Source organism: Suricata suricatta, chromosome 4 (assembly GCF_006229205.1).
Source record: "Suricata suricatta isolate VVHF042 chromosome 4, meerkat_22Aug2017_6uvM2_HiC, whole genome shotgun sequence".
Classification (NCBI taxonomy): Eukaryota; Metazoa; Chordata; class Mammalia; order Carnivora; family Herpestidae; genus Suricata; species Suricata suricatta.
Window position 1 is genome coordinate 116,145,220 of NC_043703.1, and position 24,888 is coordinate 116,170,107.

General features: G+C 41.9%; 1 protein-coding gene and 1 long non-coding RNA gene across 3 annotated transcripts in view; one reads left to right on the top strand and one right to left on the bottom strand.

Annotated features, from left to right (window-relative positions):
* Positions 1-24,888, bottom strand: part of RAB11FIP5 (RAB11 family interacting protein 5) — a 106,720-nt gene that overhangs the window by 37,852 nt on the left and 43,980 nt on the right. The gene's annotated exons all lie outside the window — the stretch shown is intronic.
* LOC115289959 lies at positions 7-1,990 on the top strand. 2 transcript variants are annotated; one of them, XR_003907896.1, is made up of 3 exons: positions 7-233; positions 428-516; positions 1,342-1,990. It is a non-coding gene; the product is annotated as an uncharacterized LOC115289959 (long non-coding RNA). The 2 variants fall into 2 exon arrangements; XR_003907895.1 differs by lacking the exon at positions 1,342-1,990 and having other exon boundaries at positions 428-664.

Genomic DNA, 24,888 nt, shown 5'->3' on the forward strand with positions numbered 1-24,888 from the left:
CCCCGCGACCCAGACCCGCGTGGCGGTGCGGCAGTGTGGCTGGGGCACTGGCTGTCGCGCCCCGGCGCTGGCCTCCGCAGACCCGCCCGGAGCTGGAGCGGCCGACTGGGACCAAAGGGAGGGGCGTGCGGCCACTGCAGAGGAGCGGGCGGGGCTCCAACATTGGCCCCGCCCAGCCTGAGGGCACCCGCGGAACCCCGCCTCGCTTGCGGGAGCGCGGCACCCTCTGCCCGGTATGAAAAGCCCGCTCCGCGTCTCCCGGCCAATCCCAAATCTTTCTTCAAGATGTCCCTGCTCCGAAAGCCCTGCCCTACAACTGCCCCGGCCCGCCCCTCCTGTAATGGCCATCCCCTTGGCGCCGGCAAGTGGGGGTGGGGCGGGACCCTACGGCCCCCTTCATCTCGAGCCTCTCACCACCCTCCTACAGCCCGACCCTGCCAGGGAAGATACTGCGTGAAACCAGAAGTGAGTCCCTTTCTGGCACGTGACAGGCCCGCAACAGCGAGCTGGAAGCCGGTGAGCTGCCGCGGGTTCGGACCTCCGCGCGTTTCAGGGACTCACTGATGAGGCGAGACCACGCCGCGGAAGGCGGGAGAGCTGGACTCGCCCTTAACTGACACTGCGGTGGAGAGCAGGGTGATGAATAAATAAGTAACGACATCAATATTTCAGCTGGAGCTCCTGCGTCACGGGTTGACGGAAATTATAGGCTCTAGTGGGAGTTTTAAACAATTACTTCCACCCATTAAGTGCCTACTGTGTGCCTGTGTGCAAAGCCCAGGGGTAGGATTTGAAGCTTGGTTTTATTATTAATAATGATAACAGTGGTTGGTAATTATAGATGGTGCATTTCGGCCAGTGCTGGTCAATGTACTTTATATGTATTACCTCATTTTATCCTCAGAGCAACCTTCTGGATGAGTATGGGTTTTATCCTTATTTTCCAGAAGGTAAAATTGCAGCTTAGAGAGGCTAAACTGCCCAAGATCCATAACTGGCAAAGGTGGGATTTGAAACCACGCAGATGACCCCACAGCCTCTAAGTCTTAAAATCATAATTTTTAAGTAAAATGTAACACATCCACCTAAAAAAAATCAAATAGGACCAAAGTGCTTACGATGAAAAGCAAAAGACTCCCTCTCCACCGCTGGATCCAAAGAACACCGACTTACAGGCATTTGTGTTTTCAAGCCTGGCAAGTACCTCCATCTCTTTACATAAAATGCTTACATAGATGGATTTATCAGGGCCATTATCTATTGTCTTCCTGTTGTGACAGATAATGTATCTCACACCCACTTCCGTCCCTCAATTTTATGTGGTTTTCCTATTATTTTTAGTTCCTCTGTTGGACACTTTTATGGTAGAAGCCTGTATTTCTTCTTGGGAAGACTTTCCACAGTCCCCCCTTGACTTCCTGTGCTATGAGAGAAGGATGCCAAAATCCCAACTCTGCCTGCAGGCCATGTCCTCCACCACAATATGGAGGTAGGGAGCCAGTACACCAGGCACGAGGGATCCATGGGAACACACCCACCACAAGCCGGATCCTGACAGCCTGCCACCTTGTCCCTGCATTCTGAAGCCTGGGGTGGAGGAGTCCTGGGCACTGGGCCGCATGGTTCAACATCCCTGTGGATAGCAGCCCGATCTGCCTGTGGGTCTTGGCTCTCTGCCACTTCACAGCAATACGATCTGAAGATTAAACCAGCTTTCTAACCTCTATCAGCCTCATTTACTCATCTAGAAAATGAGGATAATGATGCCTACTTGAAGCAGTTGCTGAGAAGATTGCGTGAGAAAATACTGTGAAAGGTTTTCATGCAGTGGAGACCATCACAAATGATCTCAACGCATCTGAAAATCATATACAGCTTTTCTTCTCATTATAAACGTAACTTGAAAAATACAGAAAAATATAAAGGAAATACAAATAGATCATAATCTCCCCATCCCGAAATAAACATTGTTAGCAATTTATTGTTTCTATCCAAGCTTTTCTCTACACTCTGCTGTTGATTTTATATGCATTATGCGTGTGAAGCAATTGTAGTGTAGCTTTGGAGTGGGCGTTGGAGTCCCGGTTCCACCATTTACTTTACATGTATTATCTCATTTACCCCCGAGGACAACCGTTTAAGGCAGGTGCTATTGCCACCCTCATTTTCACTGATGAAGAAACTAAAGCACAGAGAGCCTGGGTAATTTTCTCTAAGTTTCTAACTAGAAGCTTGCAGAGAATGGGCTTGAACTCAGGTCCGAGTGACTACTGCCTGTAGCACTCTGCTCTTACTCTAGCTTGTTAGTCTTATAAGCACTACATCATTTGGAGTTGATAAAGCAGGAAGTGTTGTCATACCCATTTTACAGATGAGGAAATTGAGGTATAAAAAATATTAACAGACTTAACCAAGGTTGCACTCAGGATGAAGCCCCAAGTTTAAGAATGGATTCCCCAAGGGCTTTGCAAATGAAGACATCTTTACCAAACTGCAACTCACATACGTTAGTCACCCTTCCTTGATGGTGCTGTTTCACCTGTTGCCTAGTTCTCTGACATGACTAGACTGCCTCCTCTCTCTCCCCGCTATAGTAGCAAGGCTGCAGGAAAGGGCAAAAGAGAACTCAGATGGACTGCTCCCGCTCTCCTTCCTCCTGCTCTGGCCCACGCAGTTTGGCAAGCTCTGGCTTCCTGTTGGCCTGAGACTGCAGCTAAAGGAGGGCAGTGAAGCCAGGCAGGACTCCCCTGCAGGTCACTTGGCCCTAGGAGGAAGGGGCGGAGTCTTTTAGCTATCTGTGGCTGAGAAAAGAGCAGAAACTCTGAAGACACTGAAGTCTTGGCCGTCTAGAAAATGAGACCACCAACATCCCCATGCCCTGCAGCCTGCCATGGAGGTTAGACTAAGGACCCCTCTGGTTTCCCCTACCTCCCCAGGGCCGGGTGTGCACTTGCCTTCCTGGGCCTCCCTAGTCAGTTAGGGGTTAGGTCTTGCTATTAAAAAAAAAAAGTCCTTTGTGTAATTTCCACTTGTTGCTTCTCTCTGCAATACCATAAAAGCCCATTCGCCCTTACACATAGGAACTTCCAATATCTTTGCCTGGCTCTTCAGGCTGCATTTCCCCTGCTCTTTACCTCCCCTTTCCCCCATCTGTTTTCTAGGCCCCTCACCATAACAGAGTCACAGAGCCCAGGTTCAAATTCTAGTGCCACCAGTTACCGGCATTGTAAGCTTGGGAAAATGACTAAACCCCACTGAGTCTCAGTTTCTACGTCTATAAAATGAGCCTAATAATAGAAGTCACCTCAAAGGGTTAATAAGAGAGCCATCTTAACACGCACTAAACAGTGATAAGTATTATCATCTTAGAAATCTTTGCTGAAAGCAAATGCTTGTGTTTCCTTGTTTCATTTGCATTTCTTCGATTGCCAATGAGATTGAACTTTATTTTTCAGTTATTAGCCATCTATATTTCCTTTTAAACTGAGTTGTCTATTCTCTGAATTATCTATTTTCTATGCTCATTTTTCTTTGAAGTCTTAATTTCTTATTAATTTATGTTAACACTTTATTAAGAATAACATTTTGTCTTATATATTTTGCAAATAAGTTTGACAAAAGAGGTTATGTTGTCAAATCCTTGAATTTCTTCCATTGTCTCAAGGTTAAATTCTTCCACACTCACAGGTCCAATAATATCCACTCATATTTTTTCCAGCTTTTAAGTTGTTTGGCTTTTTCTTTGTTCTTTCATTATCTTTAAATTCTTCTATATACTATTTTAGTGCAAGGTTTGGAAATCGAACTCTCTCTCCCCCAACAGCAGTCAGTAGTTCCCAATACTTATGTCAAAACCCTACCCTTGGCCATTGGTTTTCTCATATACATTCTTATATATACTGCAGACAGAGTCTGAACTTTGTTTTTTATTCCGCTGAGGTTTCTTTCTTGTTGCTCATGCCATTCTGTTTTAATTATTGTTGCCTTTTTAATGCATTATTACAACAGAAGAGCAAATCTTCACTCATTTCTTTTTCTCAAAGATCTTATTGCTATTCTCACCTGTGTATTCATCCACGTAAGCTCTAATTCTTTTTGGAATTGTAAGAGAAATTGTTATGAGAAAAATTAGCATCATTACAAACAATAGCCATTTAAAATCATGGTATACTCCCTAAAATTTGGAGAGACAGGATGTCCTCTCTCCACTTCTATTCAAGATTGTGCTGGAGGTTCAAGCTAGGGCAATTAGGCAAGAAAAATAAATAAAGGTTGTCCACATTGGAAAGGAAGGATAAAATTATCTCCATTTGCAGATTACATGATCTTATAAGTAGAAAATCCTAAGAAATCCACTAAGAAACCATTGAAACTAATAAATGAGTTCAGCAAGTTTACAGGATACATGATCAAAGTACTAAAATCAATTGTATTTCTGCACACTAGTAATAAGCAATTGAAAATAAAATCAAAAAAACAATTCTGTTTGTAAAAGCATCAAAAAATAAAATATAGGGTTGCCTATGTGGCTTAGCCAGTTGAGCATCTGACTTCGGCTCAGGTCATGATCTCGCAATTTGTGAGTTCAAGCCCCGCATCCGTCTCTGTGCTGACAGCTCAGAGCTGGAGCCTGCTTCAGATTCTGTGTCTCCCTCTCTCTCTATCCCTCCCCTGCTCCCACTCTATTTCTCTCTCTCTCAAAAATGAATAAACATTTGTAAAAATGTTTAAGAAGTTGCTATGGTCAATGTCATTTAGAAAAGCCTTTATTGTTTTTTAGAAAAGCCTTTAAAAAATAAATAAAATACTAAGAAATGAATTTAATGAAGTGTAACACTTGTACACTGGAAACTACAAAAGATCCCTGAAAGAAATTAACAAAGACCTAAATAAAAGAAAAGATGTTCCATGTTCTTGGATAAAAGGCAATGTTTTTAAGATGGCAATACTCCTCAAATTGATCTACAGATCCAACACATTCTCCAACAAAATCCAAGCTGCTGTTTTTGTAGAAATTGACAAGTCAGTCTTAAAAATCATATGGAAATGCAAGGGACCCAGAAGAGCCAAATAAATCTTGGAAAAGGACAAAGTTAGGGGACTCCTACTTCTCAACTTCAAAACTTAACTACAAATCAGGACAGTATGATACTGGCATAAGGATAGACAGGCAGATCAGTGAAAGAATTGAGAGTCTAGAAAGAAACCCATATATTTATGGCCAATTGATTTTTCAACAGAGGTGTCAAGATTATTCAGTGAACCTTTTCAATGAATGTGTTAGGACAGCTAGATATTCACATGCAAAAGAATTAACTGGACCCCTTAACACCATACACAAAAATTAACTCAAAATAGATCATAGACCTAAATGGAAGCACTAAAACAATAAAACTCTCAGAGGAAAAGGGAGTAAATCTTCGTGACCTTAGATTGGGCAAAACTTTCTTGGAACACCAAAAGCGCAAGCAACCAAAGAAAAAAATAGATAAACTAGACTTTATCAAAGCTAAAAGCTTTTGTGCTTCAAAGAACACCATTAAGAAAGTGAAAAGACAACTTGCAGGATGGCAGAAAATAATTGTAAATCATATATCTGATAAAAGACCTGTATCCAGAATATATAAAGAACTTTTACAATTCAACAATAGAAAGATAACCCAACTCTAAAAGGAGCAAATGACGGGTGCCTTGAATGGCCTTAGTTGAGCATCCGACTTTGTCTCAGTTCATGATCTCTCAGTCCATGAGTCCAAGCCTCTCATCAGACTCTGTGCTGACCTATCAGAGCCTGGAGCCGGCTTCAGATTCTCTCTCTCTCTCTCTCTCTCTCTCTCTCTCTCTCTCTGTCTGTCTCTCCCTCCTCCCCCACTGGTTCTCTCTAGCTCAAGATAAATGAATAAACTTAAAAAGTTGTACTCATCATTTTCCCCACCTCCAGCAGCTCCCTCTTCTGTAGTCCCTCTCTTGCTGAACCCCTCTGGCTCGAACCAGAAACCTAGAAGGTACAGTGTTTCCTCCTCAAAGATGGGCCTAAGCAGAGGTGGTCTCACCAAACCTGCAGGCTACAGAGGGCATCTGCCTCTTGCCCGCTTCCCAGATGCCATATTAGAAGAAAGCCATCAAATACTTAACTAGGATTGTCAGGAAGGACTCAGAAGCCAACTTGAGAGGCTTCCACCAGCCAAAAGTGCAACAAATAGAGCATGGCCAAGATAATAATCAATGGATTGAAATATATTAAATATATTTAAATCCATGCCTTCATAATGATTTTTTAATGTTTAGTTTTGAGAGCAGGGGGAGGGGCAGAGAGAGAAGGGGACAGAGGACCTGAAGAGGCTCTGTGCTGACAGCAGAGAGCCTAATGCGGGGCTTGAACACAAGAACCATGAGATCATGACCTGAGCCCAAGGCAGATGCTTAGGAGGGCAGATCCTGCCTGGTAAATCAGAAGATGACCCTTTTGTTTCTGCTGGATACATGAGGAATTCCAGATGAATAAAGTTGGTCTGGGAGCTGAGTTTTTGAGAACTGAACCTGAATTGCTGTGTAGAGTGAGGGTTTCAAGTTTCCCAGAGTCATCTAGTAATCCAGGAGGGAGGGGCAGGTGGAAGAGTTCTAAGGGGACTGTGGGGCAAGCAAAACTGCAAGAGGCGTGTGCTTTTAAGCCTTACCTTTGTTATTAATTTATAATTTTAGTGCATTGTGGGCAGACAACATGCTCTGTATGTTATTGATACCATGAAATTTATTACAGCTCCTTTTATGTCCAATGCAAATGTTCTTCCTGTGCTCAAAAAGAATATGAATTCTCTCTTGGGTGTGGAGTTCTATTATATCTAATACATCAAATATATTAGTTGTATTTTTAGATCTTCACTGTCTCTAGCTTCTGAGAGGAGTGACTTTGCAGTAATACAGGCTGTAGGATATTTATTTAAAAGTAAAAAGATGAAGATTAATATTAAAAGTTAAACATTTTTCAAATTGCTGGAGGTGGGGAGAAATAATGAAGACAATAGACCAGGAAGCAAATGATGGAAAGTAGCAAGGGACTATTTAAGGTTTTTTTTATGTTTTATTTATTATTGATACAGAGAGAGACAAATCATGGGAGGGGAAGGGCCAGAGAGAGAGGGAGATACAGAATCTGAAGCAGGTTCCAGGCTCTGAGCTGTCAGCACAGAGCCTGACGCAGGGCTCAAACCCACGGATGTGAGATCATGACCTGAGCTGAAGTCAGAGGCTTAACCTACTGAGCCACCCAGGCGCCCGGCAAGGAACTATTTAAAGACAATCTGAAATTATAACAGATGACAAGAGCAAATCTATCAGTCTGTATAACAATAACTGAATGGTGGAAACTTGCCAACTCAAAGAAAATACTTTCAGATATGGCTTCAAAATGCAAAAATATGATATCAATAAAAGATACATCTAAAACAAAGTTGCTCAAGGAGTATGGGAAATGCACATCTCAGTAGGTTTTAAAATAACTTGAAATTATTGATTCTCAAGTATATTATAAAGAGTAGAATATTGGGGTGCCTGGGTGGCTCAGTCGGTTAAGTCTCAGACTTCAGCTCAGGTCAGATCTCACGTTCGTGGGTTCAATCCCCGCATCAGGCTCTGTGCTGACAGCTAGCTCAGAGCCTGGAGCCTGCTTCAGATTCTGTGTCTCCCTCTCTCTCTGTCCCTCCCCCTCTCATGCTCTGTCTCTCTCTGTATCAAAAATAAAATAAAACATTAAAAAAATTTTTAAAAAAGAGTAGAATATAGAGTAACAAATATTTGTTGAGTGCCTACTAGGTACTAGGCATGTGTTGCAAAGCTGCAATGATTCAAACATGTGGGGTGAAGACAGAGTTAGGCAAATAGTCAGCAGGAACAGAATGGAGTCTGAAAACAGTCTTAGACTTGCATAAGAATTTAATCTATGATAAAGGCGACATTTCAGATATGTAGGGAAAAGATAACGTTAACATCCATCTTTTAAAAAGAACAGTAAGGTGCCTCCTTAGCGCAGTAGGCAGCGCGTCAGTCTCATAAAAAGAATAGTAATAGGGGCACCTGCCTGGCTCAGTCAGGAGAGCATGTGACTCTTGATCTCAGGGTTGTGAGTTCAAGCCCCGTGTTCGGTGTAGAGATTACTTATAAACAAACAACAAAAAAACTAAAAAAAAAAAATAGTGGGGCACCTGGGTGGCTCAGTTGGTAGAACATCCAACTCTTGATTTCAGCTCAAGTCATGATCCCAGGGTCGTGGAATCAAGCCTCCATGGAGCTCCACACTGAGCACGGAGCCTGCTTAAGATTCTCCCTCCCTCTGCTCCTCTTCCCCCACTCACTCACGCTCTCTCTCTCATATTATTAATAACAATAATAACAGTAATAAATATTAAATACAAAGTTAGAGCTCTAACTCATAAAAACATGATGCCTGATAGATTAAAGATCTGGCCAACTAATAAGATTAAAGATCTCAGTCAACTAATAGAATAAAATATAGATGTATATTTTTTATATTTGGGTTCTTCCTGAACTGCTCAAGGAATTTGAATAGAGTTCACAGGAAATACAAAGGGCAATTAAACATGAAAAAATGCTTAACCTCACTATTAGTTTTAAATTGCATATTAGCACAACAGTGATATCCAGGTGGGGGCAAAGGGATACCCTTGGCATGAATATGAACTGGCACAGCCTTCTTGAAGATCAGTTTCTCAGGATATATCAACAATTTTAAATGGGTCATCCCTTTAATCTGGCAATTCCATTTCTACAAGTTTACCCTGTGGAAATCTTCACACAAGTGTTCAAAGATCTTTGTAGAAAGATGTTCATTTCCAGAAAATTTAAAACAGCAAACCACTTGGGGTGGAGGCTAAATTTCCATTAACAGAGATGAAGAGGTCATAACATATCAGAGAAGGCCAGGAGCTGTGTGGGCTGCTGAGGAAAGGGGAGCCCTGGGCTGGGCTTCCCCCTCTCAGAGCCAGCCTCCCCACTCTGGGCCGCGTGTGAGAAGCTTTCCTCTGCAGAGACCACCGCCTCAGCCTCCCAGAGGACTCGGACCTTCCCATCCGGAAGGAGCTGTGGTCTTCATGCGTGAGGATTTGCATTCCTAGACATTGGCTTTGCTGACCTCACGTTTATTTTGAGAAAAACACTTAAGCCTTGGGCATTTTGATTAGGCAAATTATAAAGATACATTCAATATCTTATTTTAAATACAAAGGTTCAAAACGGTGAGGAGCTCTGCATATTTCAAATTGCTGGGGATGGTGGGGTTGAGAGTGTCTTTGTAAATGGTTCCCTTTCATTCATGTGGGACAGACAGACAGACACAGCCTCTCAAGAAGCTCCTCCCATGAGGAGAGAAACTCTCCTGAGGGAGACAGTAAATACAAAGCCCCCAAAACACAAAACTGCAAGTGACAGTAAGTGCTGTGAGGGAGAGCAAAGGATTATGGGTGTCTGTATCATAGGGTTCTACTGGGGACATAGACAGGGGAACTTCCTTCCAGCTGGGAGGTCAGGGAAGGTTTTCCTGGGGAAATGATGTTAGGCAAGACCAGAGAAAGATGAGGAGTGGAAAAGAAGCCCAGAACAGTTTGCACAAAGAGGGAAGCGTTTATGCAAAGGCTCAAGCCAGGGAAAGCTGGGAGATTTATGCCGTTGTATTAAGGCTGGTGTGGCCTGAGCACTGAGTGGGATGGCAAGAGGGAAAGGCAGAAGCTACCCATCCAGGATCTCTGCGCCACCTTAAAGATCTGGAATTTTCTACTAAGGGCAATGCAAACCTACTTATGGGTGAGGAAAATATTTCTTTTTAACAAATAATATGCAGACCGGGCAGTCTCTGCAGTCCTGTTTTGGGCAAGGGGGTGGGTATACCCTGGTCAGAGCCATTACCCACAGGAAATTGGGAGGAGAGCCAGGAAGGTAGCCAAAAGGAACTGAGGTGAATTTCCTCTTGAGAATGGAGACCCTGAGAGGCCTCCACAGGCAGTGCTGAAGTGCTTCCGTGAGGCTGCTTCGTGAGGCTGTGCACAGACTACCAGCCAGGCTGAAGAATCCAGAGGCTGGGAGGTGCACTGGCCAGAGCGATGGTGTCTTCCGGTGGGAGCAGGTGGGCGGAGGTGGTGGCGGGGAGGCGGGCACAGGGCGTGCCACAAGTGAGCAGGTGTCTGGAAAGCTGTGAGTCTTTCCACAAGAGGACAGGTCAGTGTGGAAAGAACAACCTTGCCATCTGACCTGAGAAAGGGAGCCCAGGCTTGCGGGTGGAGGGAGTTGAGGGATAAGAGAGGGAGTGCCCAGAAAGGAGTTGAGGTGTACTTGACCTTGGATACTGGAGCATTTTCTCATATTTACTTTTAAGATTTCTTGTTTGTGCCTCGTAGTTCACCCCAAGATTTCAGTGCTGAAGCAAATCACTGCACAGTCTGTGTTCACATCTCAGACTCAGGGACCACTTTCCCAATGCCTCCCTTCTGAGGCCTCCAAGATGCTAACAGCCCCTTTCAAGAGAAGGTAGTGGTCCTGGAGCCCCAGGAGGTGAAGGATCAGAACATGGTAAAGTGGAAACAACAAGCAGAGTGTGAATGTGAGAGACTGTCTGCCCCCAAAGATCCTAGAAAGGCCAGAAGCTGGACAGAAATGTTGAATCCCTCTAATCATGTGAGCAGGAGCTCTTCGCTCAGCACATGCCCTACACGATACGGGATGAACCAGTTAAGCAGCTGTATAAGTGACCCCTCTTTCCTCTTTGACCGTCTCAAAAAGAAGATAGTCATAATCCATGCCAGTGAGGAAGATGCCACATTCAGACCCATGTCTTCAGATGTAGAAAGCTATGGCAACCATTGCATATTAATTTTTTTATGCTTATTTCTATTTTTGAGAGAGAGAGAGATAGACAGTGCAAGTTGGGCAGGGGCAGAAAGAGGAGACACAGAATCTGTGCTGTCAGCACAGAGCCCCAGGTGGGCCTCAAACTCACGAACCGTGAGATCATGACCTCGGCCGAAATCGGACACTTAACTGACTGAGCCACCCAGGTAACCCCAGTAACCATTCTAAAGTAGGAGACACAGGGGCACCTGGGTGGCTCAGTGGGTTAAGCCTCTGACTCTTGATTTGGGTGCAGGTCATGATCTCACAGTTGTGAGAGGGAGCCTTATGTCACACTCTGTGCTGGGCATGGAGCCTGTTTAAGTTCTCTCTGTCTCCCTCTGCACCTTTCCCCTGCTCACACACACACACACACACTCTCTCTCTCTCTCTCTCTCTCTCTCTCTCTCTCTCTCTCTCTCTCTCTCTCTCAAATAAATAAGTAAAGTGAGGCAGGAGGCACAAACTCCGATATGCCCACAGGAGGCAGGCATATGTAGAAAATAAACAGGCCACAGAAGACCACAAAGCTGATGGAGGGTGACTGGGTTCTGGGCAATTATCATTACGTTGATGGGGAAGATCTATGCTGCCTAATTTTCCCGTAAAAAAAAAACCCACAAAAATTCAGACTATATTGTGAAATTTACAAGTTTTTATGTATTTGCAACTCATTCAAAATTTGTAAAATACATACCAAATCTGCTTGAGGTTGGATATGATATTTGTTTCCTATGGCACTGTCATAGATTACCACAAACCTGGTGACCTGAAACAGCACAAACATATTTCCTTGCTGCTCTGGAGGCCAAAAGTCTGACATCAATTTTACAGGGCTAAAGTCAGGGCGTCACCAGGTCCGCATTCCTTTTGGAGGCTCTAGGGGAAAATGTGCTTCCTTGCTTCTGTTCTGTGGCTCATGGCCCCTTCCTCCGCCCCTCATGTCCGCATTCTCATCTCTTATCGCTGTGTTAAATCCCCCGCTTTCTCCTACTTATAGGGCAATTGGGATTAAATGGAGGGCCTACCTATCTGGATAATTCAGAATAACCTTCCCATTACAGGACCCTTAACTTAATCACATCTGCAAAGTCCCATTTGCCATGTGAGATTATACTCACAGGTTCCAGGGATGAGGACCTGAATATCCTTGGAGCCATTATTCAGCCCATCACAGGTATGTAGTTGGATATAGCCCTCAGATTTGAGCCTATCACAGATTTTCCTCCGGCTAGAATAAAATACTCCTCAATTTCCTCAATACTCTGGTACCTGAACCTATGATTCTTTTTTTTTTAACAGTTATTGAAGTTTAAAGTAAATACCATAAAATAATATATTCACCCATTGTAAGTGTACAATTCAATTATTTTTAGTAAATGTATAGAGTTGTGCAACTTTCACAACAATCCAAATTCGGAACATTTCCATCCCCCTAAAACATTCCCTTGCAGGGCTCATTTGCAGTCAGTCCCTTTTCCCAGATCTAACCAGGGCAAGCACTGATCTACTTCTACTGGTATAGATTTGCCTTTTCCGTATAATTCACATAAATGGGATCATACAAGATACAGTCTTTTGTGTCTATAGTGTTTTTGAGGTTCTCTATGTCATGTGTGTATCATTAATCAGTAATTATTCGTTTTTATTGCTGAGTAGTCTTCCAGGGTGAATACACCACATTTGGTTTATCCATTAACCTGTTGATATGCATTTGGATTGTTTCCTGGGTTTAGCAATTATGAATAATGCTGCTATGAATATTCATGTACAAGTCTTTGTGTGGACATGTTTTCATTTCTCTCAGTAGATAGTTAGGAATGGAATTGCTGGGTTGAAGAGTAGGTTTATTTTTAATTTTTTAAGACACTGCCAAACTGTTCCCCAAAGTGGCTGTACCATTTTACACTCCTATTGGTAATGTACAAAGGATCCAGATTTTCCACATCCTTGCCAACAGTTGTATAGAATATCTTTTTCCCATTGAATTTCCTTGGCGCCTTTGCCAAAAGTAAATTGACCTTCCATGTGAGGTCTTATTTCTGACTCTCAATTCTAGACCATTGGTCTATATGTCCATCTTACAAGTGGGACCACCTTGTTTTGAAGAGTATAGTTTTGTAGTAAGTTTGCAATCAGGAAGTGTGAGTTCTCCAACTTTATTCTTTTTTGAAAATTTGTTGGCTATTCTGGATCCTTCGCATTTCCACATTAATTATAGAATTAGTTTGTCAATATCTACAAAGAACTGGGACTTTGATAGGGGTTACATTAAATTCGTACATCAATTCAGGCAGAATTACCATCTTAACAATAGGTTTTTTTGCGAATATCTTAGGAATTTTTATATACAGGACCATGTCAATCTGAGAATACAGTTTTACTTCTTTTTCAATGTGGATATCTTTTTTTTTACTTTTCAGCCTTGTCATACTATCTATAACCACCTGGATGATGTTGATTAAAAGTGGCAAAAGCGGACATCCTTGCCTTGTTCCTATGGGGATACATTCACTCTTTCACTGCTATGTGTGATGTTGACTATGGGCTTTGGTGAGATATACTTTATCGAGGTGAGAAAGTCCTCTTTTATTCCTAGTTTAAGAGCTTTTATCATTAATGGATGTTGGATTTTGTTGAATGGTTTTTTTCTGTATCTATTGAGATGAACATATGATTTTTGTCCCTTATTTTATTAATATGGTGATTTCCATTAATTGATTTTCAGATGTTAAAGAACCTTTTTTTAGTGTTTATTTATTTGAGAGAGAGAGAGAGAGAGAACACACAAGTGGAGGAGGGGCAGAGAGAGAGAAGGGGAGACACAGAATCCAAAGCAGGCTCCAGCGCCTGAGCTGTCAGCACAGAGCCTGACTTGGGCCTCAAACCCAACAACTGTGAGATTGTGACCTGAGCCAGAGTCTAACACTTAACGGACCAAGCCATCCAGGTGCACGTGATTTTCAGATATTAAGCCAACCGTGCATTCTTGGGATAAAGGCTACTTGGTCATGATATGTAATTCTGTTTATATATTACTGACTTTTATTTGCTAATACTGTGCTAAGAATTTTTGTATCCATGTTCATAAGGAGCACTAGTCTATAGTTTTCATACAATGAGTTGGGAAGTGTTCCCTTCTCTACTTTATAAAAGAATTTGTGAAAGATGGGGACTATGTCATCTTTAAATATCTGATAGAATTCACCAGTGAAATATTCCAGGAATGAGCTTTTTTTATAGGCAGATTTTAAGTACTAATTATATTTCTTTACTTGCTGTGGATCTATTCAGATTTTATATTCTTGAGCCACTTTTCATAATCTATACCTTGCTAGGAATTTATCCATTTCAACCATGTTATTTAATTTGTAACATTCCCTTATCTTCTTTTTATTTCTGTAGGGTCAGTCGTGATTTTGTAATTTATATTTTTTCTTTTTCTGTTTCTTTTTTTTTCTAATCTTGGTCAGCCTACCTAAAACATGCCAATTTTGTTAATCTTTTCCAAAAGACCTAACTTCTTGTTTTATTGATTTTTGTCTCTGTTGTTTTTCTGTTTTCTATTTCATTTGTTTACATTCAAATCTGTATTAATTTCTTCCTTCTGCTTGCTTTGGATTCAATTGGCTCCTTTTTTTCCAGGTTGTTAACGTGGAAGCTTCAGGAAAGCTTATTGATCTGAGACCATTTTTCTTTTCTAATATTGATGTTTAAAGCTATACCTTTCCCTAAAAGCACTGCTTTTCCTGCATCCCATAAATTTTGATACGTCAAATTTTCTTTTTTTAAGTGTTTTTATAATTTTTGAAAGAGAGGGAGAGAGCAAGCAGGGGAGAGGTGGCAGGAGAGAGAGAATCTCAAGCAGGCTCTGCACTGTCAGCATGAAGCCCAACACAGAGCTCGAACCCATGAACCCTGAGATCATGACCTGAGCCGAAATCAAGAGTCAGATGCTTAACTGACAGAGCCACCCAGGCACCCCAAGGTTTCTTTTTTATTCAGTTCAGAAGATTAATAATTTTCCTTGTGATTTTTCTTTGAACCATGGGTTATATCAAAAGGTGTTGTTTATATGAGATTCTTAAATATAGAGAACCAACAGAGGGTTGCTGGAGGGATTTTGGGAGGGAGGATGGGTTAAGTGAGCAAGGGGCATTAAGGAATCTACTCCTGAAATCATTTTTGCACTACATGCTAACTAACTTGGATGTAAATTAATTAATTATTAATTAATTAAAAATAAAATAAAAATTTAAATGTGTTGTTTAATTTCCAAGTACTTGGGGATTTCCCAAATTTCAATTTACCTCCAATATACTATCATTTTTGTATTATCTAGAATATTATTTTGGGACTATTATGGATATACTTCCTCTTTTTTCCTCTTTTTAGTCTTAAGTTTGTTGTTCTTGCTGTTGTTTGGACAAGAGAAATTTCACCATTGTATCAAATCACTCTTACTCTATTTCTTGCAAAGTCTCCTGGATTTGTGTCTCTTCATATTTGTGTATTGCCTCCAAAATGTTTAAACTTTTTTTACTATGAAAATTTCTAAACTTCTAGAAAAGTAGAAATAAACATCAATAGGTCCCTCCACCTATATTTAACAATTATTAAGGCGCCTGGGTGGCTCAGTCAGTTAAGCGGCCGGCTTCGGCTCAGGTCATGATCTCACGGTTCGTGGGTTCGAGCCCTGCATGGGGCTCTGTGCTGACAGCTAGCTCAGAGCCTGGAGTCTGCTTCAGATTCTGTGTCTCTCTCTCTCTCTGACCCTCCCCTGCTCACGCTGTCTCTCTCTGTCTCTCAAAAACAAATAAAAGACATTTTTTAAAAAAAAAACAAAAACAACAATTGTTAACATTTTGTAAACAGTTTGCTTTATATATTAGGTTAAACCCTTTGGAAGCACTCAGTTTTTTTCATGCGTCCTTGCTTTCTGGTGCTCCAGAGATGTTTTCTCATGTGGCTCTTTTTATGAGGAGCATTTTGAGGCCTTGTTGCCTGAGAAATTTTTTCACGTTTGAATGACAATCTGGCTGGATATAAAATTCCAAGTTCAAAGTTATTTTCTTTTAGTCCTTAAGAAGTATTATTCCACTATCTTCTTATGCCCGGTGTTGTAATGGAGAGATCTAATGTTGATCAAATACTTTTCAAGTTTTCTCTTTGGTATTTTTAGATTTTACCATCTGGTATCTTGTGTGGGTTTTCCCTTCTCTCTCTTATTTTCCACTCTATAGCCCTTCTAATCTGAAGTCATTCATCCTTTTCAAACCTGGAAAACATGTGTCTATTATTTCTTCAAATATATTCTTCTATTCATTTTCATTTTTTCCTTCTGAATTCCCATGATAGATGTGGGCATTCTACTTCATCTTCCTGATCTCCCAATTTTTATTTTTTATCCCTTCATTCTTTAAAAAATTTTTAAATTGTTTATTTATTTTAGAGAGGGACAGAGTGCATGCAGGGCAGGGGCAGAGAGAGGGAGACACAGAATCTGAAGCAGGCTCCAAGCTCCCAGCTGTCAGCACAGAGCCCGATGTGGGGCTCAAACCCACAAACCACAAGATCATGACCTGAGCTGAAGTCGAACCCTTAACTGTCTGAGCCATCCAGGCACCCCTATATCCTCATTCTTTAGTCAGTTCTTTATGGACTGTATCTCAAAATGATACTCCCTAATTAATTTATTTTTCATCTGTTATACATCTCACTTATTTGCTCTTTATTTCAACTATTATCTTTTTCTTACCTAATATTTTCATTTGGTTCTTCTAAGCTTTTTCTGGTTTTTGTTTTATAGTGCTGGTTTTGTATATTTGTAGGACTGATTTGAAATCTTGGCCCATCTGTATTAATACTCCTGCTTCTGTCCTCTTGTTTCTGATGTTACATGTGACGCATTTTGCTTTTCTTGTGGTTTAATTTTATGCTTTGAGTGTGCCACTATTTAGGTTTGAGACTATATTCCCTGAGGAATGCTCCACACAGCCTTTTGGGGAAGAGCAGAAGGCCACTCAGTGTCTGTTAGCCTATTAAGTTCAAGGAGAGAACAGGGACTCCAATCTCTGGTGGGGCACCCCAGCACCACACAATCACATGGCATCATGTCTGCTTGCCTTCACCTGGCCCCCAACTCCTTGGGGTCTCAGTTTCATTCTCACCACACACACACACACACACACACACACACACACACACACCCATCCTGTGCTGGAAGGAAGCTGCCTTCCCAGATTGGAAGGGCCAGCTGGGGATTTGGAGGGCAAAGAGTAAAGGAGTGAGGATACACTCAAAGACAGTTCTTCCCCTAATTTATCTACTCTTGACCCTGACAGGGCTTTCATGCTGCTTTGAGTTCATCTCCATGGGCACCCTGACCAGCGGCCTGAGCCACTGCCTCTGGTTCTATGGTGAGAGGCAATGTCTGTCTGATGCAAAGGTGTAGGAGAGGCAAGAGCAGAAAAGTCCATTACTTCTCTTATCCTTATGATTGCTGTCACCTCTGCCTCAGGCTGAACTACTCACACACACACACACACACACACACACACCCACACATACACACACAGTTTAGTTCTAAAGAGCCTTTTAGCTCCCCAGGCATTTCTTTGTTGTTGCTATTTCCTGGATTTCATACTGCCCTCTGTAATTCCTCCTATGCTTAGTTTGGGGAGGAAGCCAGCAGCCCAAGTGAATTCTCATCTTGGCAGGAATTGGAACAGCCAAGAGATGTCTATTAGTCAAAGGAGACCATTGGATAGGTAAGAAAGAGAATAGACTGGGCCTAGAGATGCATGTTTGGGAGTCATCAGGGCATATGTGGCTCTTCAAGCATGAACATGGAAGAGATCTCCTTGGGAAGGATCATAGATATAGGAGGCACATTTTGAAAAATATATTCCTGGGGTACGTGGGTGGCTCACTCGGTTAAGCACCTGGCTCTTGATTTCAGCTCAGGTCAAGATCTAATGATTTGTGGGACCCAGCCTCACATTGGACTCTTTGCTTGCAGCACAGAGCCTGCTTAGGATTCTCTGTCGTCCTCTCTCTATGCCCCTTCCCAGCTCTCTCTCTTGCACATGCTCTCTCTCAAAATAAATAAACATTTTTTAAAAAAGAAAAATATACTCCTTACTGTAAATTCAAGTTTAGGTCTGCTTATATATCAATCTCTTATCAGTTTGGCCAGTGTGAATCGGTCCTGATGAGACTGCTCACTTTGGGGACCCCACGAAGTTCAAGTGTCTGGTCCAGCAAATCTAAAGTTCAGCCTCTGACCATAGTTCTGTGTCATCTCCCATCCCCACCACCGGACTCCCTCTGCTAATATTTCCTGTATCATTTTAACTTCCTGAGATAATGTGAGCAGTAGAAAAATTGGTGCTTACAAAAAAGTTTTGGCAAGTCACTGGGTTGTGAGCAACCGTAAAACACCTAACGATTCTAACTGTAAATGGTCCCTTTCTCTATGAGCAGGCAAAGAGGCGCTCACATGATCGCAGGAAACTCCAGACGTGAGGAATAGCGTGTGACGAGGCTGAAGATCTAGGAGTCAGGTGACAGCAGATCCCGAGGCAGATGGGAGACACATTACTGATGGGCTGTAACCGCCTGAGGGATTCCCAGAAGCTCAGATGGGCTCCCACTCAGCCAGGAAGTTAACTGAAGGGGGAGTGAAGGCACAAAGGAGGACGTGCAACCAAGGACCAATGCATAGGAAGGCCAGAGACAAAAGCCTAGAAAAGCTGAGACCTGGTAGGGAAGGGAGGGCACTTCAATTCTTAAGATCTTCTCACACTCATAAATCCTCACCGTTCTGTGATTTCCTAAGCAGACCTTGTCCCCCAACCCACTCCATCAAGCCAAAGCTGAGCTTTGGTCATGACCCAGACCATCCCAGTGTTGATGTTCTAACCTCTCGATGCACCACTCTGTGACCGTGACCTTCTGTTCCTCTAGCTCTTATGCCTTTAGCCTCACAGGACTTGCTCTTCAATCTTACTGAGGCTTCTAATCCCTTGAAAACAGTCAGCAAGTACTGATTGAGCATCTACAATGTGCCAGGCATGGTATCAGGTGATTTCCTTCCTCATTCCCTTCCTGTTCAACTGGATTCTAAGTGGCTTCACTTCACCCATTTCTGACAGCACTCTCAACCTGGACCCTTAACCTCCCCTGCACCTGCCCCAACAAGGGTCCCCATTCGATGTCAGTGATCCTGCTCTGTAGTCAGGCACCAATGCTTTCAGGCTCCACCCCAGCCATCACACACACTCAGGAAATGAGCCACCAAAGTCCTGGAATACTATTCACAGGATGCTTCCTGAACAAATCATCCTGACCCATCTACCTGTCTCTACCTATTTCTGATCCTTCAGACTCTGTTTCCAGTTTCCTGTTTTCCCGTCCAGGATCACATGCCATCCCTCACACCTGGCTCAGACAAATGTCTTTGCTCCAAAATGCCATCTTGTTGGAAATTTTACTCACCTTCTCCTATCTGCTGTCTTTCTCACCCTTCTGCCCGTTTTCACAGGGGAGCTTCCCACCTCGATGCTGGCATCCCCTCACCCCTGCAGCCTGCCATCAACTCCACCAGCAGCTCTTAAAGTCATCAATAGCCTCTGGTTGCCAAATTCAGTGGACTCCACAGTACTGACTTGGCCTCTCCGAGGCAAGTGACCCTAAGACAACTTCCTTCTTAACAGAGAATTAATAGAAGTAATACGTAAGTATATTTTCATTGTACCAGAAAAAAAGAAGAAATCCAACCATACTGATGTACACAAAGAGTAAAAGTCAGCCTTAGCGCCCACCTTACCTCGGCTTCCTCTTGCCCCACAGGTAACTATTATCAACAGATTGCCTGGGACTCTTCAAGGCCTGTTTCTATTTATTTGCCTCCACATATATTGACTTGGACTTTTTCTTGGACAATTTCAAATACACCCAAAGAGTGGGGAGAACAGTTTAATGAATTCTTATATGAGTATTACCCAGATTCAACAATTATCGAAACTTTGTCAAACTTACTTCATCTTTTTCATGTGTGTGTGTGTTTGCTGTTACTGAAGTATTTTAAATAAATTCTAGACTCAATGCATCTCTAAAATATGTCAATGTTTTCTTACAATGATATGACATCATTATCACATTTAACAAAATTAACAATTCCTTGGATTTCTGTCATAGTAGGTCATATTCAAATTTCCCCAATTGTCTCAAAAATGTCTTTTTGTATAGGCTCAGATCATAATCTCACAGTTGTTGCATTAGAGCCACACGTCACTGGGCTCTGCTCTGACAGCTCGGAGCCTGGACCCTACTTTGACCGCTCTCTCTCTCTCTCTCTCTCTCTCTCTCTGCCCCTCCCCCACTTGCACGTTTTGTCTCTCTCTTTCTCTCTTTCTCTCTCAAAAATAAATTAAATAAATAAACACCAAAGAAAAAAAGAAATCACAGGAGGGCATTATGGAAAGAATTCGGGGGAAGCAACATGTGAAGAGAGAAAGGAAGAGTATTCCAGAACTGATGAAATATATGAATTCACAATGCAGGATGCACCATATGATAGCAAGCAGAATAAATAAAAAGAAATCTGTCCCAGATGCTTATAAGGAAACTGAAGAATACTAAAGACAGAGAGTTGTAAAAGCAGCCAGAGATTAAAGTTTTTAAAAATTCAGTTGAAAACCTCTATAAATTTTTTTTTTGAGACAGAAAGAGTGCGAGCAGGGGAGGGTCAGAGAGAGAGGGAGACACAGAATGCGAAGCAGCTCCAGGCTCTGAGCTAGCTGTCAGCAGAGCCCGACGCGGGGCTCAAAGCCACGAACTGTGAGATCATGACTTGAGCAGAAGCCGGATGCTCAACCGACTGAGCCACCCAGGCGCCCCAAAACCTCTATAATTTTAAAACTGAATTGGAAACATTGATATGAACTCATGACTTCCTTTTCTTTCTAAATAATGAGTATTTTCCACCTCTTTCCTCTGTTGAAATGACAACCCAGTAGCAACAAGCACCCGTAACAACCAAAGTTTGCTGTCTAAATATCGTTTCTCACTAAAAGGAACAAGGGTTCCCTGGAGAAATGGTTGATTCCATGTCTAGGGCAGGAAATATACAAGATGAACCTAGGAGATCTCACTGACTAATGTAGTAAAGTTGTCAATGACTACCAGAGTAATGCCAAAAAGATACAGGAACCAAACTGAAAGGACTAAAAATGGGATAATTTCAGCATCAAAAGTAATAATGACTGCATTATATTGAGCACATGAAATATATAAACTTCCATAATTTGATAATTTCACACACATACCTTTCCTTACCTTGATATGACATCAACAGCATTTCAATCAAATAGTTGATGAAAACTTTCTAATAGATTAATTCCAAATAATAAGTGGGGAAGGAATGATAGAGTTCGGAGGAAATCACCATTTTGTGCCCTCTAATTCAGTAATGGATGCATTTAACCTCAAAGTGCAAAAACCAAACACAATGTGCCTCTTAACATAATGCAATACCTAAATCTAACCAAGCCTCTAGAGTGAACTACCAATTTAGGGGAAATATAGGAGCTAGAGGAACAAGTGAGATGACGCCATGAGGAAGCAATCAGTCCAATGCTGACTGTGGATATTCCACAAGATGAATGGCCTGTTGGTATTATCAAGAAATGAATGGCGTAAAAAAGGAGGTGGAGCAGGGCTCAATCGATGAGAAGAGACTTATCAGCCATATTAACCAAATGCGCAATGTGGACCCTGGATGCTGAGTCAAACAGACCAACTGTAAAAAAGACCTTTTGGGGGCAATCAGAGAAATTTGAACATGCATGAGGAATTAGATGATATTAAGAGATTAGCAAAAATAAAATAAAGCAAAAAAGTCCTTAGCTACCAACAACACAATCTAATCTGTATGTGTATCTGGAATTTGCTCTTTTTTAACTTTTTTTTTTTTTAAAGTAAGATCTACACCCAAGGAGGTGCATGAACTCAAGGCGCTGAGATCAAGAGTCACATGTTCTACTGACTGAGCCAGCCAGGCACCTGTGGAATTTGCTTTAAATGCTTCAGCAAAAACAAAACAAAAAACAAAATGCCTCAGAGAAGGGAAGGCAGAATAGAGGAAACACTACTGACAAAATAACCTTAACTGTTGATGCCAGGTGTTCAGAATGTGGAAGTCATTAAACTCTTCTCTCTACTTTTGGGTACATTTGAAATTTTTTCTTTTTTTTTTAATGTTTTATTTATTTTTGAGAGAGAGAGAGAGAGAGAGAGAGAGAGAGAGAGAGAGAGGCAGCGTGAGCAGGGAAGGGGCAGAGAGAGAGGGAGACACAGAATCCGAAGCAGGCTTCAGGCTCTGAGCTGTCAGCACAGAGCCCGATGCAGGGCTCCAACCCACAAACCGTTGAGATCATGACCTGAGCCGAAGCCGGGCACTCAAACGACTGAGCCACCCAGGCACCCCAGAATTTTTTCATAAAAATTTTTTAAAGACAATCAGAAAGGAAAGTCATATCACCCACAAATAAACAACGATTAAGTTGACAAAGATTTCTCAACAGCAAGAGTGGAATACAGAAAATAGCAAAATGTGTACTAAAGAATTAATAGGAAATAATGGTCATGATAGAATTATATATTTAGCAAAACTACCTTTGAAGAAAGAGGTGAATTAAGAACATATCTCAATAAACAAAAACAAAGTTTTAGCATTAATAAGTCTGTACTAAGGGACTGCTAAAGAATGTCCTTTCAGGAAGAAGGGGAAAAAGTCCTAGAAAGAAAATCAGAGATTCAAGAAGGAATGGTGAGCAAAGGAATCAGTAAACAAGCAGGTAACATTGCCTGTATAAAATAATTCTTGGGGCTCCTGGGTGGCTCAGTCAGTTGAGCGTTCGACTTCGGCTCAGGTCACGATCTCACAGTTTGTGGGTTCGAGCCTTGAATCAGGCTGTGTGCTGACAGCTCAGAGCCTGGAGCTTGTCTTCAGATTCTGGGTCTCTTTCTCTCTCTGCCCTTTCCCTGTTCACTCTCTGTCTCTCAAAAATAAGTAAATGTAAAAAATAAGTAAATGTAAAAATAAATAAATAAATAAAATAATTCTAGTACTTGTAATTCATGGGGTGTAAAAACACAGTTAAAACAATAAACAATAATAGCATCTGGGAACATGGGTTATCTCTCCATTTATTTTGCTTTTCTTTTTTTCTTTTAAGCAATGCTTTAGAGTTTTCTTCATATGGGTGGTACACTTTTTTAAACAAGTAAATCATAGGTATAGTATTTTTATGTTTTTATTGTGCAAAATATACATAACAAAATTTACCATTTTAACTATGGTTAAATGTATATGTACAATATTTTATAATTTCTAGTTGCTATTGGGAATGGTATATTTTGATCTTTGTGGTTTGTTTTGGTTTGGTTTTGAATGTTTATCTTTGAGAGAGAGAGAGTGGAGAGAGAGAGAGAGATCGCGTGCAAGCAGGGGAGAGGCCGAGAGACGGGGGACAGAGGATCTGAAGTGGGCTCCGTCCTGACAGCAGAAAGCCCAACACGGGGCTCGAACTCACAAACCCATGAGATCATGTCAGATGCTTAGCTGACTGAGACACCCAGGCACCCCAACCTTTGTGTTTGTAATCGCTTACTATTGGTATATAAAAGAACTGTTGATTCTTATATGTTGATCATGTACCAGCCACTTAATTCTCTTGTTAGTTATAATGATTTTTCAATTATTCCTCTTCTCTGGGTATATAACAGTATCTACAAATAATGATATTCTGGTTTCTTCCTTTCCAAAAACTATACCTTCTTTGAGTCTTCTTGTCAAAGTAAGACCTTCACTACGATGTTGAGTACTGGCAGCAAGAAAGGACATTTTTATCTTGGTCTTACATATCATAGGAATGACTTCAATACTTTACCATGAAGTTTGCTCTCGATTCTTGGGAGTTTTCTTTTGTTAAGGAAGGTGTTCTGTTCTGTTTTGTTTTGTTTTTTGTTTGTTCTTTAATGTACTGTTTCAATTAAGCACTTAGCACCTCTCTAGCTAAGGGCCTATCTTCCCTCCAGCCTCTTGGTTTTATCTCTCTTTTCCTACTCTGTGGATCATACATTATACAGATCCTGGGACCAGGCTGGCGATGTCTTATTTATTCATTTATTTTAATTTTTTTTTAAGTTTATTTATTTTGAGAGAGAGAGAGAGAGAGAGAGAGAGAGAGAGAGAATCCTGAGCAGGCTCCACACTATCAGCACAGAGCCTGATGAGGGCCTCAAACCCACAAACTGTGAGATTACGACCTGAGCCAAAATCAGAGTCTGACGTTTAACAGACTGAGCCACTCAGGTGCCCCTCCCCTTTTTTAAGGTTTTATTTATTTTTGAGAGCAAGAAATAGAGAGTATGTGCACACTCACATGTGTGTGCACGAGCGGGGAAAGGGCAGAGAGACGGGGAGACAGGATCTAAAGCAGGCTCTGCACTGACCATAGTGAACCCAATGCAGGGCTCGAATTCACCAACTATGAGATCATGATCTGAACCAAAGTTGTATGTTCAGCTGACTAAGCCACCCAGGTGCCCCAAAGTCTCTTCTTTAGAGGGCTGGCAATGGGGACACTCATCTACTTTAAAATTCTCTCATCCCTTGGAGTCCACCTCACTCTCCCTTGGTTGTTCTACCTCTCTGATATGCCCACCCTCTCTCTCCCCTGCCCCTTATAAAGATACTGACGCTCCGCAGGCCTCTCCCTTTGGCTTGCCTGGGGCTCCTGCTCCCTGTGCAATCTCAGCTACTTCAGACATTGCACTATTGCAATCTGACCTCAAATCCGCATGTTTAACCCCAATATCCCCGTAGCTCCAGAACTGTATACTAGTTGCCCAGTACTCCTCTCCCACAGGACGTCCCTCAGGACCTCACATTCCACAGGTTCAAACCCCACTCACTTTCCCTGA